This window comes from Python bivittatus, unplaced genomic scaffold (genome assembly GCF_059951505.1).
Source record: "Python bivittatus isolate LINGU-HERP-01145 unplaced genomic scaffold, Pbiv_v1 ctg000220_np1212, whole genome shotgun sequence".
In the NCBI taxonomy this organism is placed as follows: domain Eukaryota; kingdom Metazoa; phylum Chordata; class Lepidosauria; order Squamata; family Pythonidae; genus Python; species Python bivittatus.
This window is the reverse complement of record NW_028277048.1, coordinates 26,471,994-26,486,875: the sequence shown is the minus strand read 5'-3', so window position 1 is coordinate 26,486,875 and position 14,882 is coordinate 26,471,994.

The following is a 14,882-nucleotide window of genomic DNA, read 5'->3' as shown; positions in this document are numbered from 1 at the left end:
TACAGCTCTTTCTGAGATTACTCATGGTAAACTGCCTGTTTAGCTGTACCTTTTTCTCTCCAAAGAATAATAGAAACCATGAAATCTGTGTAATCTCTTAGTCCAGACGGTTGTCCAATTGAGTACTATAAGACATATACTGAGTTTTTTGCCCCAATACTATTGGAGGTTTATAATGATGCCTTTTTAAATATTCTATTTCTATATAATTGATTTGGAAGGCTGATAAAATGTCAACTGATCATGCAAGTTACCATCTCATTTCCTTGTTAAACACTGGTGCAGAAGTTTTGACCCTCACTGCAGAATGTTGATTATTACTTTCACTCATCCATTCTACACAATCTAGTTTTATAAAAGGATATCAAGCATTTAATGATGCTAGATTATTAATTGATACCCTGGATATACATTTTAAAAAACTGAAAGCAGGAATAGTTTCACTGGATATGGAAAAGGCCTTCAATATGGTGGGAATTTCTGAGACAAATTCTGCTTAAATATGGATTTTATCAATTGAATTAATAAATAGTACTTTCTTCCCTTCACTAGGTTTATCGCAAATGGATTTATCTCCTCATCTATCATGATGTCTTGTGGAACTTGTCAAGGATGTCCTTTATTTCTTCTTTTAATGGTATTAAAATGGAACCATTGGTCTGTTTTAAATGGAAGACATTTCAGCATAACTGTGGTTGTTATTATGCACCAATGATATGTTATGGCTTCTTGATAATTATTTATTTTCTACCCAAAAACATATTGCTATTTATAAATTACTAAAGTAACACAATAGCAATATGTTTTTGTTCAATTAATTTATAAAGACATTCAACTAAGATCCATATATTCTCTATCGGCTCAAATGTTTCTGCAGAAATTTGTAAAAATAGGATATTCGTTTGTTGCTTAAATTCCTTTAAATAATTGGGAATAAAATTGCCAACCTTCATTCTTGATTTGTGGCTGTACATATATCATTAAAAAAAAAAAACTAAGATCAAAATTGATATAAATAGATGGTTAAGAGTCCTGCCGAACTTATGTAGAAATTTAAACATAAAATGAATTAATGATTCATTCAAGATTAATGTATCTACTTATGGATATTATTATGTTAATATTGTAAATTGTTTAAGCAGATTGATAAGATGTTAACTTTTTTATGGGAAGGACAAACCCATATGTTTTCTTTAACTAAATCAGTGCTATCATATGATGATGCCGGGGGGGGGGGGGGTTAATTTTCCTGACCTTCAACTTTATCATTGTGTTATATTTTAGCATCCATTCATTTATGGATTGCAAGTCATGAAAAAAGAAAAACATTAGGAGCACATTTAGAAAGTTATTATATGGCCCCTTTGTGACAGCATGGCAGAGGTTTGGCTCTATTTTTAGCCTTAGCTTAATTATATTTCCTGCATTAAGGGTTGCAAGGCATATCTGGAAGACGTTGAGACAGATGTGGAAATGTGGCTCTTATTCACATGATAAACTTACACTCTTGGACAATCCCACTATGAACATAACTGGTAAATTTTGGAAATCATTGGCAATCAGGTATATTGATACTCCAGATCAGCTTATTGCCGACCAAGTTTTTAAACCCGTTGAAATATAGCAAAAGGATTTTGGATTGCCTAAAACTGTAACATGGCAGTATATTAAATTAATTGAAATCTCTTGATTTCACAGTTTCACAGACGTTAAAACTCCTAAATTACTATCCATACTGGAGTGTGATTTAGATCATTTAAAGTCTATAGCATTTTGAAAAAAACTATTAAGAGTATCACTAAGATGGATATTAATTATTTGAAAGAACTCTGGAATAAAGAGTTGAAATATCCCCAGTTAATAAATCAATGGCTAATGGCCTTAAATAATATTATGTGGTGTTTCTTAAGATCTTAATATGAGACAAATTCAAAAGGATTCTTTTTTACATTTACTGGACATCCAAGAGTATGTTTTGAAAAGGTTATGAACTTCATAAAATTGGAAATGTAACATGATTGAGGGGAAGTTATTCATATGTATGTGATTCTCCTACTATTGTCCAATTTTGGTTTGATAGCCTTAGGTTTGTTAATACGGTATTGCAACATGGTATAAAGACAAGGATATAGAACTTTAATGAATTACATACCAAAAACGTGGAACATAATAGTTCATGAAGAACTCTGGTTGCACTGAATATGGGGGAAGACAGGAAAAAAAACCCCTCATGAATGTTGGAAAGACAGCATGACCCCAGATTTATAATCCTGAAATATCTATATGTGTTTGCTTTCTATTTATGAGTTTATCTAATGGAAAGACTGATCAATATGACCATCATTTGGTCAAGGTTTAATGATTTCTTCAAAAATTAAGCTGAATGACTTCTTATAGGCAACTTATGTTTTTGTTTTTTGGTTTAGTATCTTCCTTCCTTCTTCTTTTTTTTGGGGGGGTGATTTATATTAAGGCAATAAAAATAAAGTTTCAAAAGTTAGATAACAAACTGAACAAAAATAAATGGTAAACTCTCAAATCAAATCAAATCAATGCAATGTTTTCATCCTGTGCTTAAACTAATGCAAAGTATCTTATCTCTAGGGGAGGATGCTCCTTTGCCTGGGCACCACCACAACAAAATACTCTTCCTGGTTGATGCCAAATAAACATCCACCTCCTTTGATGGTTGTAGTAGTGATTAGATTTATAAGGAGAAAGTCGTTCTTTCAGGTACCCTGGTCCCCAATAATCCAGTTATTTAGGGTCTTACAGGTGAATATCAACACCCTAAATTTGGCCCAGTACTAAATCAGCAGCCAGTGCAGCTCTCTCAATAACGATGTTATATAGGAATGGCTAAACATACTACACAACAGCCTAGCTCCCGTGCTTTACATTAGCTGCAGGTCTGACCCATGCAGAAGAACGGTCCCATATTGATAGCTGTGACTGATTATGTGCCATCGAGTCAGTGTAGACTCTTAGCAACCACATAGATTTTCTCCATGAAAATCTATCCCTAATCTGGTCTTTTGGGTCTTCGAACAGTGCACACATCATTGCTGCAACTGAGTCCGTCCACCTTCCTGCAAGTCGTCTACTCCTTCACTTTCCTTCCACTTTTCTCAGCATTAGGGCCTTCTCCTGAGAGCTAGGTCTTTGCATAACATGTCTGCAGTAGGATAATTTGAGCCTGGGATCAACCCATCAACTCTGGGTTGATTTCAATGATCCATTTGTTTGTTTTCTTGGCTGTCCATATAGTCCCATATAGATTACATTATAGTAAATGAAGAAGTTAGATCAATAGTGCATAGGTCACTGTGCATAGTTTATATCTGCCTAGGAACTCCCAAATCTGACACACCAACCAAAGAAAGTTAAAGGCAATCTTACCACTGCAGCACTTTGAGCCCAATCATAGTTCTATGAGCACTTCATACCTCTTTCTCCAGAAGGAATGCAACCCTCTCCACCAGGATCAATAGCCTTCATTTTTCCTAGACATGAGAACCTTCATCTTACTGGAATTCATACTTCAATTATTGGCCTTAATCAGCCCACTACTGCATCCTGATTTTGGCCCAAGACTAGCAGAACCTCTTTTGATTCACAGAATCAGAAAAATATAACTGAATATCTCCATCATATAGAGAATGCCATACTGCAAATTTCCTAATGATTGTTCCCAAGAACTTTATATGGTTATTCATATACTTATGAAGAATATTCATCTAAGGCTATTTGTTGTAATAACTCCTGGAAGTAGATGGCAAACCACAGCAATACAATTCTCCTTACATTCTGCTCACAGAGATGATCCAATAATCTACTATGGCCAAGGGAATCAAAAACAGCTGGGAGATCAGTCCCCCTCACAAAAAAGGTATAGTTTCTTTTCCCTCAAATAGGTCATCCATCAGTCAACTAAAACTAGGTCTGTTTTAATTGCATACCTGAATCCAGACTGAAAGGGTCTAAGAAATTCAGTTGGATTCAGTGTGTTGGAAATTACTTAGGACTATACTCAGCCTGCCTTTATTTTGTGCCAATATTGTAGGCATGACCCTTCTTTGAGCTTTGTTGGAGGTGGTATATCTTGGCCAGTTGGCCTCTCCTTGGGTTCTTCTGTCAACCTCTCTCTGCTCTTTGGTCAGGTCTTTGGTGGGCAGAAAGTGCTTTCAGGGGCAAGTGCTTCTAGCTGAGGCATTGCTTGAATTGGGGTTGTGCCCCTAGTGCCAGAAGAGCATCTATTCTAAATTAATTCTAATAGGTTCCAGGCTAAAACCAATTATTTCTAAATGAAAATTCACCTTCACTTTTCATCTGGCAAACCCACTATTCTAGATTCATTTCTGTTAAGAAAACAGCAAACAAATGAAATTATCGACAGTGGCTGCAGTCCAATCAAGCATTCAGTCTGCTAAGATTACAGAAATTATAGAAATAGCACATGTTCATGCATTGAGGACACTTGATTTCAAATGACAGAAATGAATTATGAGGAGGGCCTTCACGCGCCAGAAGGCAGGAAAATGGGTTAAAATAAATATTGTGACAACTGGGCAGCAGGTAACTTCCAGAATCCCAAATTTGTGGACTTAACAAATTTTCCTGAGATCTAAGAGGTAACAAATCATACCAGAAGTAGTGTTCCAGCAGCCAGAAGAATGATTCAGCTCCTTTCTTGCTCAATAAAAGGAGCACAGCTTTGATGGGAGGCTGAGCAAGTCTTATGGAACAGATAATATTTGGTGTTGTATGCTGTTCGCTGAACAAACTCAAAAGCTTCTGGCAACTAAATAGCTAAGAATTCTGCAGAACTGGCAATGCACGGGAGGCAGGATTCATCATGCTTCTACCACAACACTTCAAATCTTAGTCAGCCTTTCAGATTCTAGATTCCACAAAGCTGCTTTCCTATTCCCTCCACCCCTAAAACTGGCAGAAAACAGTCAGTCAGCTCACAGTGAATCTGCTAGAAGATTAACTACTAACATTACTCAGCTATTTTTACATATTACACAATCCCAACCATAGAACTGCCAATGGAACCAAATGGGAACTCTGCCCCAAATTTTAAGTAGCACCTGGCCAATTTTATTCGGGTTCTGACAGTTGTTCTGTGCAACCAAACATTGTCACTGGATTTTCCTTGCAGTCAAATGAGCCCCCGGGTTTGTCATAAATTGAAAAATACAGAGAGATTTGGAGGATTTTCTAAAGATTTCTTTGTTCATCCAAATAACTGGGCAAGCTTTCCTTGCAACCTTACAAATAATATACATAGAACAGTACCTGTTATTGTAGCACACAATAATGAATTAAAAAATAGAGGTTCATCCCTTAGTATTTGTTATAATAATTTCTTCAGATATAAAAGATGTACTGCTCAGCATTTTTGGCATCAGTCACCCAATGTAATAAAATCATCTTTAGAAGTTCTACAAACATTAGAATTCAGGAGTGGCTAAATTCATAGGCATGATTCAAATTACATACCTGCATTGGCGCTTCTTTTGTGACACAAATTTAAAAGGAAAGAATCAGTATCAGAGGAAAAAGCAGGAGAAACCACATGGTATTCAGAGGAGGTTGGTCTGTACCTCCAATGGGTAGCTATTGTTAGGGAATGTCCCTGAGTTCCCAGTGACTTTCTGCATAGAAAGCATTTTCTGTTTTCCCAGGTAGCTGTTGAGTGGACCCAGCCATTGGACAAGGTGAGAAGATATTCCTCATCTGATGGATCTGGGGTGCTATTAAAGGGTGGAATTCCCCTGTTCTATCATTGGTGGTTGCATTTTTACAACTATTTGGACCACTTACAGCTAGAGGACGAAGCTCTTGGTCTGTAATCAATCATAGTGGTTGCCTTTGTTATATTACCGATAGCCTGAAAGTTGTTGCCTTTTGCCCTCAGACACTTGGTGCCTCACTGAGATGAGTTATGAGCCTTGTTGAGAAAAGACCTCAGACTTTCTGAGGTCAGTTTTGTTGTAATTCCAGGAAAATTAGGAGACCTCTACAGATCTCAAATTGCAGTACAATTAATAACGTTAATTTAACAACAGACAAGTGGAGAGGAAAAGAGATGTGCACAAGTATTATCTAGGACTTTCTCCTCCTCCTCATGAACAACCAAGTGAATAAAAACTTACTGTAGTTGAGCAGAGTTGTACTCATCCTTTAACAAATAAGAGACAGGAAGATCACATAACAGGAACTTGCTGAAGTTTCATTACTACCTTGATTTCCTTACCAATTGCTCATATTATTGCAACCCAGACCAAAATAAAAGTCAGACAATTATTGAGTAAATTGCACTAGACTTGGGTCAGATCTCGCTATTTCCCAGCAAGCTGGATGTTGATGAGACTGAGATTTACAAAGAGGAAGTCCCACCTCCCAGGCATAAACCTTGATATCATTTGCTGCACAGATGCTCAAGGAATTCCTCTTTTTGGATCTCTACAATCGTCACTTACATTCACCTGTACTCACTCCTACATGTTTCACTCACGATGCCCATCCCATTGTTACCCTGCCTCCTACTGAATATATCAGTATGCAGTCTGTACAAGCCAAGTAAATCAAAGAAAAGAACAGAAAGGCGGGGGGGGATTCTCTAGGCTAATTTAAGAGCATTCCCACTGTCAGCTCTTGTTCATGGAGGGTAGTTATAAGGGAATTATCAGGGTCTGGTCAAGAAAAGCAAGCTTTTCAAAACTTGGTAAATGAGGAGTAGATGACCATTTCAGCCTTAACTCTTAAGCTAGGCATCAGTCTGTCAGGTAGGGACTTCATAAGGAAGGAATTCCAACAAAATACAGAGATCCTACCTTTATGTACTCCCTAATAGACTGCAATTTTCTTATTTAGTTTTCAAGATTCTGTAATCTAACCCCTTTTTCCTGGCATTAAACCAGACTAATGAGACTGTATGAATCTTGCTTCCTTGGACATGCATGGCTGTGAGGGCCTGGCAGTAGTTCTGGCCAACTCACAAGTCTACAAGACAACAGATAGAGCACTTACTGCCTATTCTACATAACTTTCCTCTTTACCCCATCTACACCAGCATGCAGTTGGTTCAACACTGAACTTTTTCTGTGTACAGAATCATAAGAAATGGATGTCTAGAACAATTACTTGCCAATATTATTTTTGTCAGATCAACTAAATATTAATTTTCTAATAGCCAACAGTACCTATCATACTACTAAAAAAGAAGCTTATATAACCTTGCAGCAAATGTTGTACATCAGCCTTTTCTTATTGTTACTTCCTGAGGTCTGTGGGGTTGTGTTAATAAAGGTATACTTTTTGACATCCTGATTGTTTTTTTTTAAACCATGATTTATATTCTGAACAAATCTATATATGATCACTTTATAAGAATTGCTCTTGGATATTTTTTGTATTCCATTGATATTTTAATATTGCAATGGCTTCTGCTGACCAAAGCTGTGCATACTTGACTGATGATAATTCAGGTTAAATCTGTTTAAATGCTTAATTAATAACCTAGATCAGATAGCTGAGAATAAATGTCCACTGCTAGCCATGATGATGCCGAAATGAGTACATGAGCATCAAGACATAATGATACAAGTTCTGCCTTTTATACTTGTGCCATGTGGCACCTGTAAGTATGAAAGGTTCAAAATTTGCATCACAGTCTTGCAGCCTTTCATCTGTTCACCATGTTTCATCTCTCCCCTCCCCCCCCCTTCCCTTCTTCATGAATGTCGTGCCAATGAAGTTCTTAGGTACAGTTGTGATATAATCATGGTGCTGTTCAAATTTCTTTAATCTAAGAACTCTGCACATAAATATATAAGGCAAATGCACTCAAAGCTTCTTCTGGGCCAACAAGCTACATAATTTTCATTTCTCCCATTCTTCTGTTATTTAATTCTCTTGCAAAGCACAGTGAACTCCATGACTCTTTCCTGTGACACAATTTAAAAATAATTGCTTCTATGGAATTATAGCACTGTGAATACCCTTACACGCACACATATACAAACAGAGAGATGTAGGGGGTGGGGGAATAATTTTCTTTTCTTTTCTTTTTTAAAGGTGGCTTTCAAAATAGCAATTTGAAGTTACTAGAACTAACTCACTAGCTTCAAAAGAAAGTTTCCAAGTATAAATCTACTTTGGTAAGTAAAGCAAGCAAGCATAAGTAATCTGGTAGAAGAAATCAATAACTCATCCTGATCAGCATGCCATTTTCCAGGTGCTTTGCATGCAACTTAGTACCTTATGAAAGAAATAAAAAGATAAAAAGTTGACCAAAGCCATGATCAGTGGTAGAAGTTAATATTCATGGGCCCATTGGTTGATGACCATGGTGTATGAAAGATGTCTTGGGATGTAAGATGAATATATGGTAAACACCATGAGAAGAGAAGAGAAGAGAAGAGAAGAGAAGAGAAGAGAAGAGAAGAGAAGAGAAGAGAAGAGAAGAGAAGAGAAGAGAAGAGAAGAGAAGAGAAGAATACATGTTTTGTGTTTGTGAAACTATGAGAAAGATCTGAGTGAAGATGAAACAGAGATGAGTTTTGGCAAAAATTGGACAATGTTCTGAGTGAATGCAATCTAGGGAAAAATGAATATGTCTTTTAGATGACATAATGAAGGATACAAAAAAAGTTATTGATTCTTGAAAATCCAAGAATGAATACAAATGGCAATTGTTTGTGGAGTATCTGCTTAGGAAAACGTTTGCTCATTTTAAGCATAAATCTATTTGTATTCCCCCCCTCCCCCAAGTCCTGCTATGCTGCCTCATCGTGGCAGGGGGTTGTTTCCTGGGAGGGATGAGTGAAGAACATCAGGAGTGTCTGTCAAGAGTATATATTCCCAGCAGGGTCACCCAAGGTGTAAAGGTCATCCCAGCTGCCCAGCTAAAGCAAGCAGGCCTCTATATTGGGCAGCAGCAATATAGGAAGATGCCAGAGGCAGATGATCCCTTTAGTGACAATGGCAAAGACATCAATTCAAACTGCGCAGGAGAAGACAATGGTAAACCACTCCTGTATCTTTACCAAGAAAACCACATGGATAGACAATATAAAATGATTAATGATATAGTGCTGGATGATGGATCCCACAGGTTGGATGGCACTCGACATGCTACTGAGGAAGAGCTGAGGATCTTTTGGAGTTCTAAGGGTGTTAGTTGCTGATGTTGCCATACAGGAAAAGAAAATCAGAAGCTGCAAAGATAGAATTACAGGTAGTCCTTGGTTAACGACCATTCATTCAGCAACCTTTCAAAGATATGATAGCACTGAATGAATGCTACTTATAGTCCTTGCAGTTATGGCCATTGCAGTGCCCCCATGGTCACGTGATCAAAATTTAGCTGCTTGGCAGCCCCCTGCAATTACAACTTCAGGATGTGCTTCTACTTCCCTCCCCCCGCCTATCTCCCCCCCCCATCTGTGCCCTTTTGGCTGCCCTGCACTCTCCACCTCTGTCACTCTGCTGTCCTGCACCCTGCCACTCCTGCCGCCCTGTGCTTCACCACCCTGCCACCCCCACCGCCCTGCACTCCAAAGTCCATCAGACTTCAAGAAGGCTGTGTGTGGCCTCAGGAAGAAAGCCTCGCACACCCAGCAGCTGCCTCACAAAGGGCCAGGTCGGGTGTGCCTCATCAGCAGTGAGAGGAAGAAGACAGCAAAAGTCAGTTGAGGGTGGCAGGGGTGGCGGAGCACAGGGTGGCTTGGTGCCCTCCTGCCCCCAGCAGCAGCCACCCCTGGCCTGGCTGCACTTGTGCTGCACTTGTGCCAGGCCGCAGCAGCCACTTACCCACCTGCTGGCCTCCTTGAGAGCCTCCTGGGATTCACAATTTCCTGCTGGCTTCCCCACTGACTTTGCTTATTGGAAGCCAGCAGCAAGTCACAAGGAGGTCCTCACTCCCAACAACCCATGATCCTCACTTAACAATGGCAATGGGGACTGCTGGGATTGCCATTGCTAAGCAATGCAGTCACGTGATGTCACACTTTACAACCACATCACTTAGTGATGAAAATGTCATTCCCAATTACCTTCATTACATGAAGACTACCTGTACAGTAGGAACATGGAACATAAGAAGCCTGAACACAGGACAGCTCAACACAGTGAAAGATGAAATGAAATGACTACAAATTTACATCTTAGGCATCAGCGAATTGAGATGGACTGGGATCAGAAACTTTCAGAAGATCACACCATTTATTACTCAGGACATAAAAAGCAAAGAAGAAACAGTGTTGCTTTTCTAGTTAGAAAGGGTATAGCAAGAACAGTACTTGGCTACAATGCAATCAATGACCGAATAAATTGATAAATGAGATATTATGAAAGTGATAATTGTGTATATCAGGAGAAGTACAGAAGTAAGTTGAATGCAAAAGAAATAACACCTTATGTAAGTATGCATGGTAAAACAAAAAGAGAATGGATCAATGATCAATGAATATGGCAAAATACAAAAGACAGTGAGCAGGACAAAAATAGTACATTGAAGTGCTTTAGTCACATAGCATAGATGAATGAGAATCAAATTGCTAAACAAATATATGAAGAAAATGAATGGATCAAGAGGAAGGGGAAAACAAAGAAAGTTGTGGTTACATGGCATTGATAAGATGCTGAAAAAATGGGGTGAGAAGTTTAAAGAACAAAAGGCAAAGTATAAAGCAGTGTGTGAACACGATGGAAGCCAAGATGGCTTGCAAAAATAGAAAGATATGGAGAGATACAGTAAATGGTTTGGGTGTAGACTAGATTTAGTTGGATTCCCTTTTCTTTTATCTCCTGCCTTTAATTTCTTTGGTTTACTACTTCTTACATTTTTTTCCCCTGCATTTTGCATAATGTTACTCATCCTGGAAGAGAATACAGTAACTGATCTATACTTGAATGTAAATGTCTCTGATCCTCCCTCTGTGCTTCCATGGCCGAAAACTTCGCTGTTCATCACAGTTCTATCCTAGGAAAGGTTCAGTGATTGTCCAGTCCACCAATCACCCAAGGTTGTCAAGCCCACAAAAACAACTCATAATTCTGGGATGACAAAGAAGAAAGACTCTATGGCAACCAAGAGATAACTCAACATACTGTATGCGGGGCAGATGTAATATTCTTTATTTTATCTCAACTTAAAGAAAACATGCCTGGAGTGAGAGCTATAGCAACAACCTGCAAAAATTCAGTCTGGACTGCAGGCTACCAAGGTCCTCCTTTGGCCAATTCCTCTGCAGTCCCTCAATCCCTGTTGCATCAACTTTTTGCCTCCCTGTGTGCGTGAAGGTGTGCCTGACAGAACCCCATACTCATTTAATTATTTTACTGTTTTTCACCTAATGCAGTGGTAGAATGGGTTATAGTCATGGTGAATGGCACTATTCTTTAACTTAATTATGGAACCCTCCATTTTACTTTTTGTTTTTAATTTCTACATCATTAAAGCAGTGATGGGGGGGGGGCGATTGCTGCATTGATTGATAGTTTAAAGGCTTTTAGGAACCCACCAGCAGCATCCATGGCACCAATGAAGCAACAAATCCCTCTAGCAATGATCTAAACAGTGGGTGAGGGTCCATGTTTCAGCCCTACACTAGTAAAGCTGTAAGAGGAAAAAAAGAACAGAACAAAAAGGTCCATGATCAAACAAGAGCAGAGCATGATTATCTAGATCCAAAATGGTGCTACATGGCAGTGGCCGAATACCTGAATGAGGGAGGCTCCTGGCACCTCGCATGGTGGCCAGTGAAAAGCTGGCAAGTGCCTTTAAGAAACTCTAGTTCAGTCAACAAAGCAGACAAGAGGGTTTGAACCAAGAGAAGCAGGAGAGCACTATTTTGAAAGCAGAGAAAGAAAATTCACCTGGAGGTTGCATTTGTGGGGGTTAGAGGGCTAAGTACAGGGTGACGTTTTCCATTCTGGCCGTCCAACAACGTTTGTTGGGCAGTGCAGATAAACCCTATGGCATGCCAGAGTGCTCTAGACTTTAGAAAGCCCAAATTTAGGCCAACTTTGGGGAAAGAGAACAATGTCTCCTCAGGGCCACTGGGTAAGTTTAAGCACTGTGGGGGGTTTGTTGTTGTTGTTGTTGTTTTGTTTTGTTTTGTTTTGTTTTTTTGCTGTGGTTGGATGTCAGATAAATGGAACTCAAACATGATAAGAAAAGAAGCACTTTAGTGAAGAGTGATAGATTCAAAAACTTCACTCACAAAAAAAATCAAAATGTTATGCTCTTCTTTATGTCATTAACTAAGATATTAATCTTAGACTTGTGTTAATTAATCAATTAAGCTTGTGAACCTTACATTGCCACTTTAGCATATACTTATAGTGTGATGGGTAGAATTAAAAAAAGATAAACAAAATAAAAATACCAGAATATTAAAGGTTAAAAACAGAAAATGAACCCTAAATTAATACTAAAATCACTGAACAATTAAAAGCTTGTCTTCACATATTTTCTATGATACTGGGAGTCAAAGGTGGCAGCGCATTTCAGAGTCTGGAAGCACTAATAGGAGAAGGCCCTCTCCTGCAGACTAGAAAGATGGGGCTCTGACAGGGGGGGCATCTTCAAAAGAGCTTCTCCTGCAGATATTAGCAGCCAGGGAGTTTTGTAAGAGGCAAGGTGTTTCCTTAGAGCAGTGTTTCTCAACCTCAGCAACTTTAAGATGAATGGACTTCAACTCCCAGAATTCCCCATCCAGCATGCTGTTGTTGAGGTTGTGTGATGGAATGTGAGGGGGGAAGAGACGCCGCCTAGGGAACGATCAGATAAAAGAGAAAGGAGTCCGCAACAGAGTACTGGCCAGAGAAAGAAATTTAGGAAGGACCGCCTCCCCCAGCTACTCAGGTGGTAAATAGGGAGAGTTTTATATTTTCAGACTTTCAAGGTTTTGTTAATGTAGCCTTACAATAAAGCAGAATTAGCTTATCTAGTCGTGTTTCCTGTCTGGTTTACCTGGGAGGGCTGACAGGTTGAGAAATACTGCCTTGGAGAGTCAGGCCCTAAGCTGTTTAGGTCTTTAAAGGCCAGTACCAACACCTTAAATTGTTCCTGGTAAGCAACTAAAAAGCAATGCATATTGTCATTATCTTCTGCCAGTTAGCAGCCTGTTGCATTTTCACCAGTTCCAATTTCTGGATATATTTCAAAGATACGGGTAGTCCTTGCTTAACTATAGTAATTGGGACCGGGAACTCTATCACTAAGCAATGTGGTCTTAAAGCGTAACATCATGTGACCATGCTGACTTATGACGGCAATTGCAGTAGTTCCAGTTGCCTTTTGCAACCTCCTGCCAGCTTCCCCATTGACTTTGCTTGTCAGAAGCCAGCAGTTAAGGTTGCAAATGGCGATCACATGACTGCAAGACTCTGCAGCTGTTGTAATCGTGAGCCACTTGCCAGCGCCCAAATCATGAACACATGACTGCGGGGATGCTGTGACAGCCACAACTTTGAGGACCAGTCATAAGTCCCCTCATTCAGACCATTGTAACTTTGAATGGTCACTCAGCAAGTGATCATTAAATGAGGACTACCTTGAATGGTTGTTGAACAAGTGGTCATTAAACAAGGACTATGAGGAAAACCACTTTTTCCATCCTTTGTCTTCCTAAAAACAGAAACTTCCCTCACATCTATTGTTATCATTATAGGACTACACTTTCTCTGTGGAAACCTACAGTTGTTTACTTAGGAGAAAGTCAGCTGTGTTCTATGGAATTTACTTCCCTGTAGCTTTGTAGGATATCAATGGCACAGAACAAACATGTGCATTCCAGTTCAGAAGTAAGATCCCTTGATTTTTGTGGTGCTTGTTTCTGGTTTAGTGGTAACAGGATTATAGAAATCATGAACTGAAATTTAAGTTTGCCCAGAGTTTCAAAACAACTGTTGAAATATGGCAAATAGAACATCAAGAGTAGCTATATCCACCTGTTCTTCATTTTCCCATCCTCAATCTGATATATCATGTGTACACTTATGGTAAGAAAATCTGTCAGTAATTACATGACATATGTTAGCAAGTAGCATATATTTCCTTGTTTATAGTACATATATAAGGTATCCGGCTGGATGCTCTTTTAATAAATGTGGCAATGTATATTTTTCTGTTCTAGTTACTATTTTGTTTCTTAGACAGGCCTAGCATGCTCAAAAAGAAAGATGTGACTTGAACTCAGAAAGAAATATCTCTAGGCTTGGCACATGTACAGCCCAGTAAATGGGAAAAGAAATCAATTACCCAAAAGGTCTAAAGAAACAGCACAGTGATAGGAATAATAAAAGTGCTTAGTCCTCAATTTATGAAAGCAATAGAATATGCGAATAGTCCAGACCTCAGGTTGTCATAAAATGGGAGGGTCAACATCTCACGAGAGTGAGAAATTTCTTGTAGCAACTGAGGTAGCTTTGTCAAAAATAATCTTGATGTCTAAAGGATGAATCTAATTTAGCAGCAAAATTTGAAAGTATCGGGGCTATTTGCAGAAGCTATCTAGCTCTCTGGAGTCAAGATTACAGCTTTCAGCATTTACCCATATTTAGAAATCTCTTGGTCTATTGCCCCCAAAGATTTTATGCTTAATGTAAGATTGGACTCTGTAGAAATTGTCAAGCTAGACTGGTTGTTCCGCACCCACTACCTCCCATCCTTAGCATGAACTCCCATGCAGGAATCAGTCAAGTGGGAGCCCAGGAACACAACCCTTCTTCCTAAGTGAACTATGTCAGAATATGGGCTTCATAAAAATGATAGATTTGAGATATGTTGAGGACTGAAAGGTCTCAGAATACAGAACATACATAGTTGTCAGGTATCTGATGCAAGGAGATGCATACTATGAAAC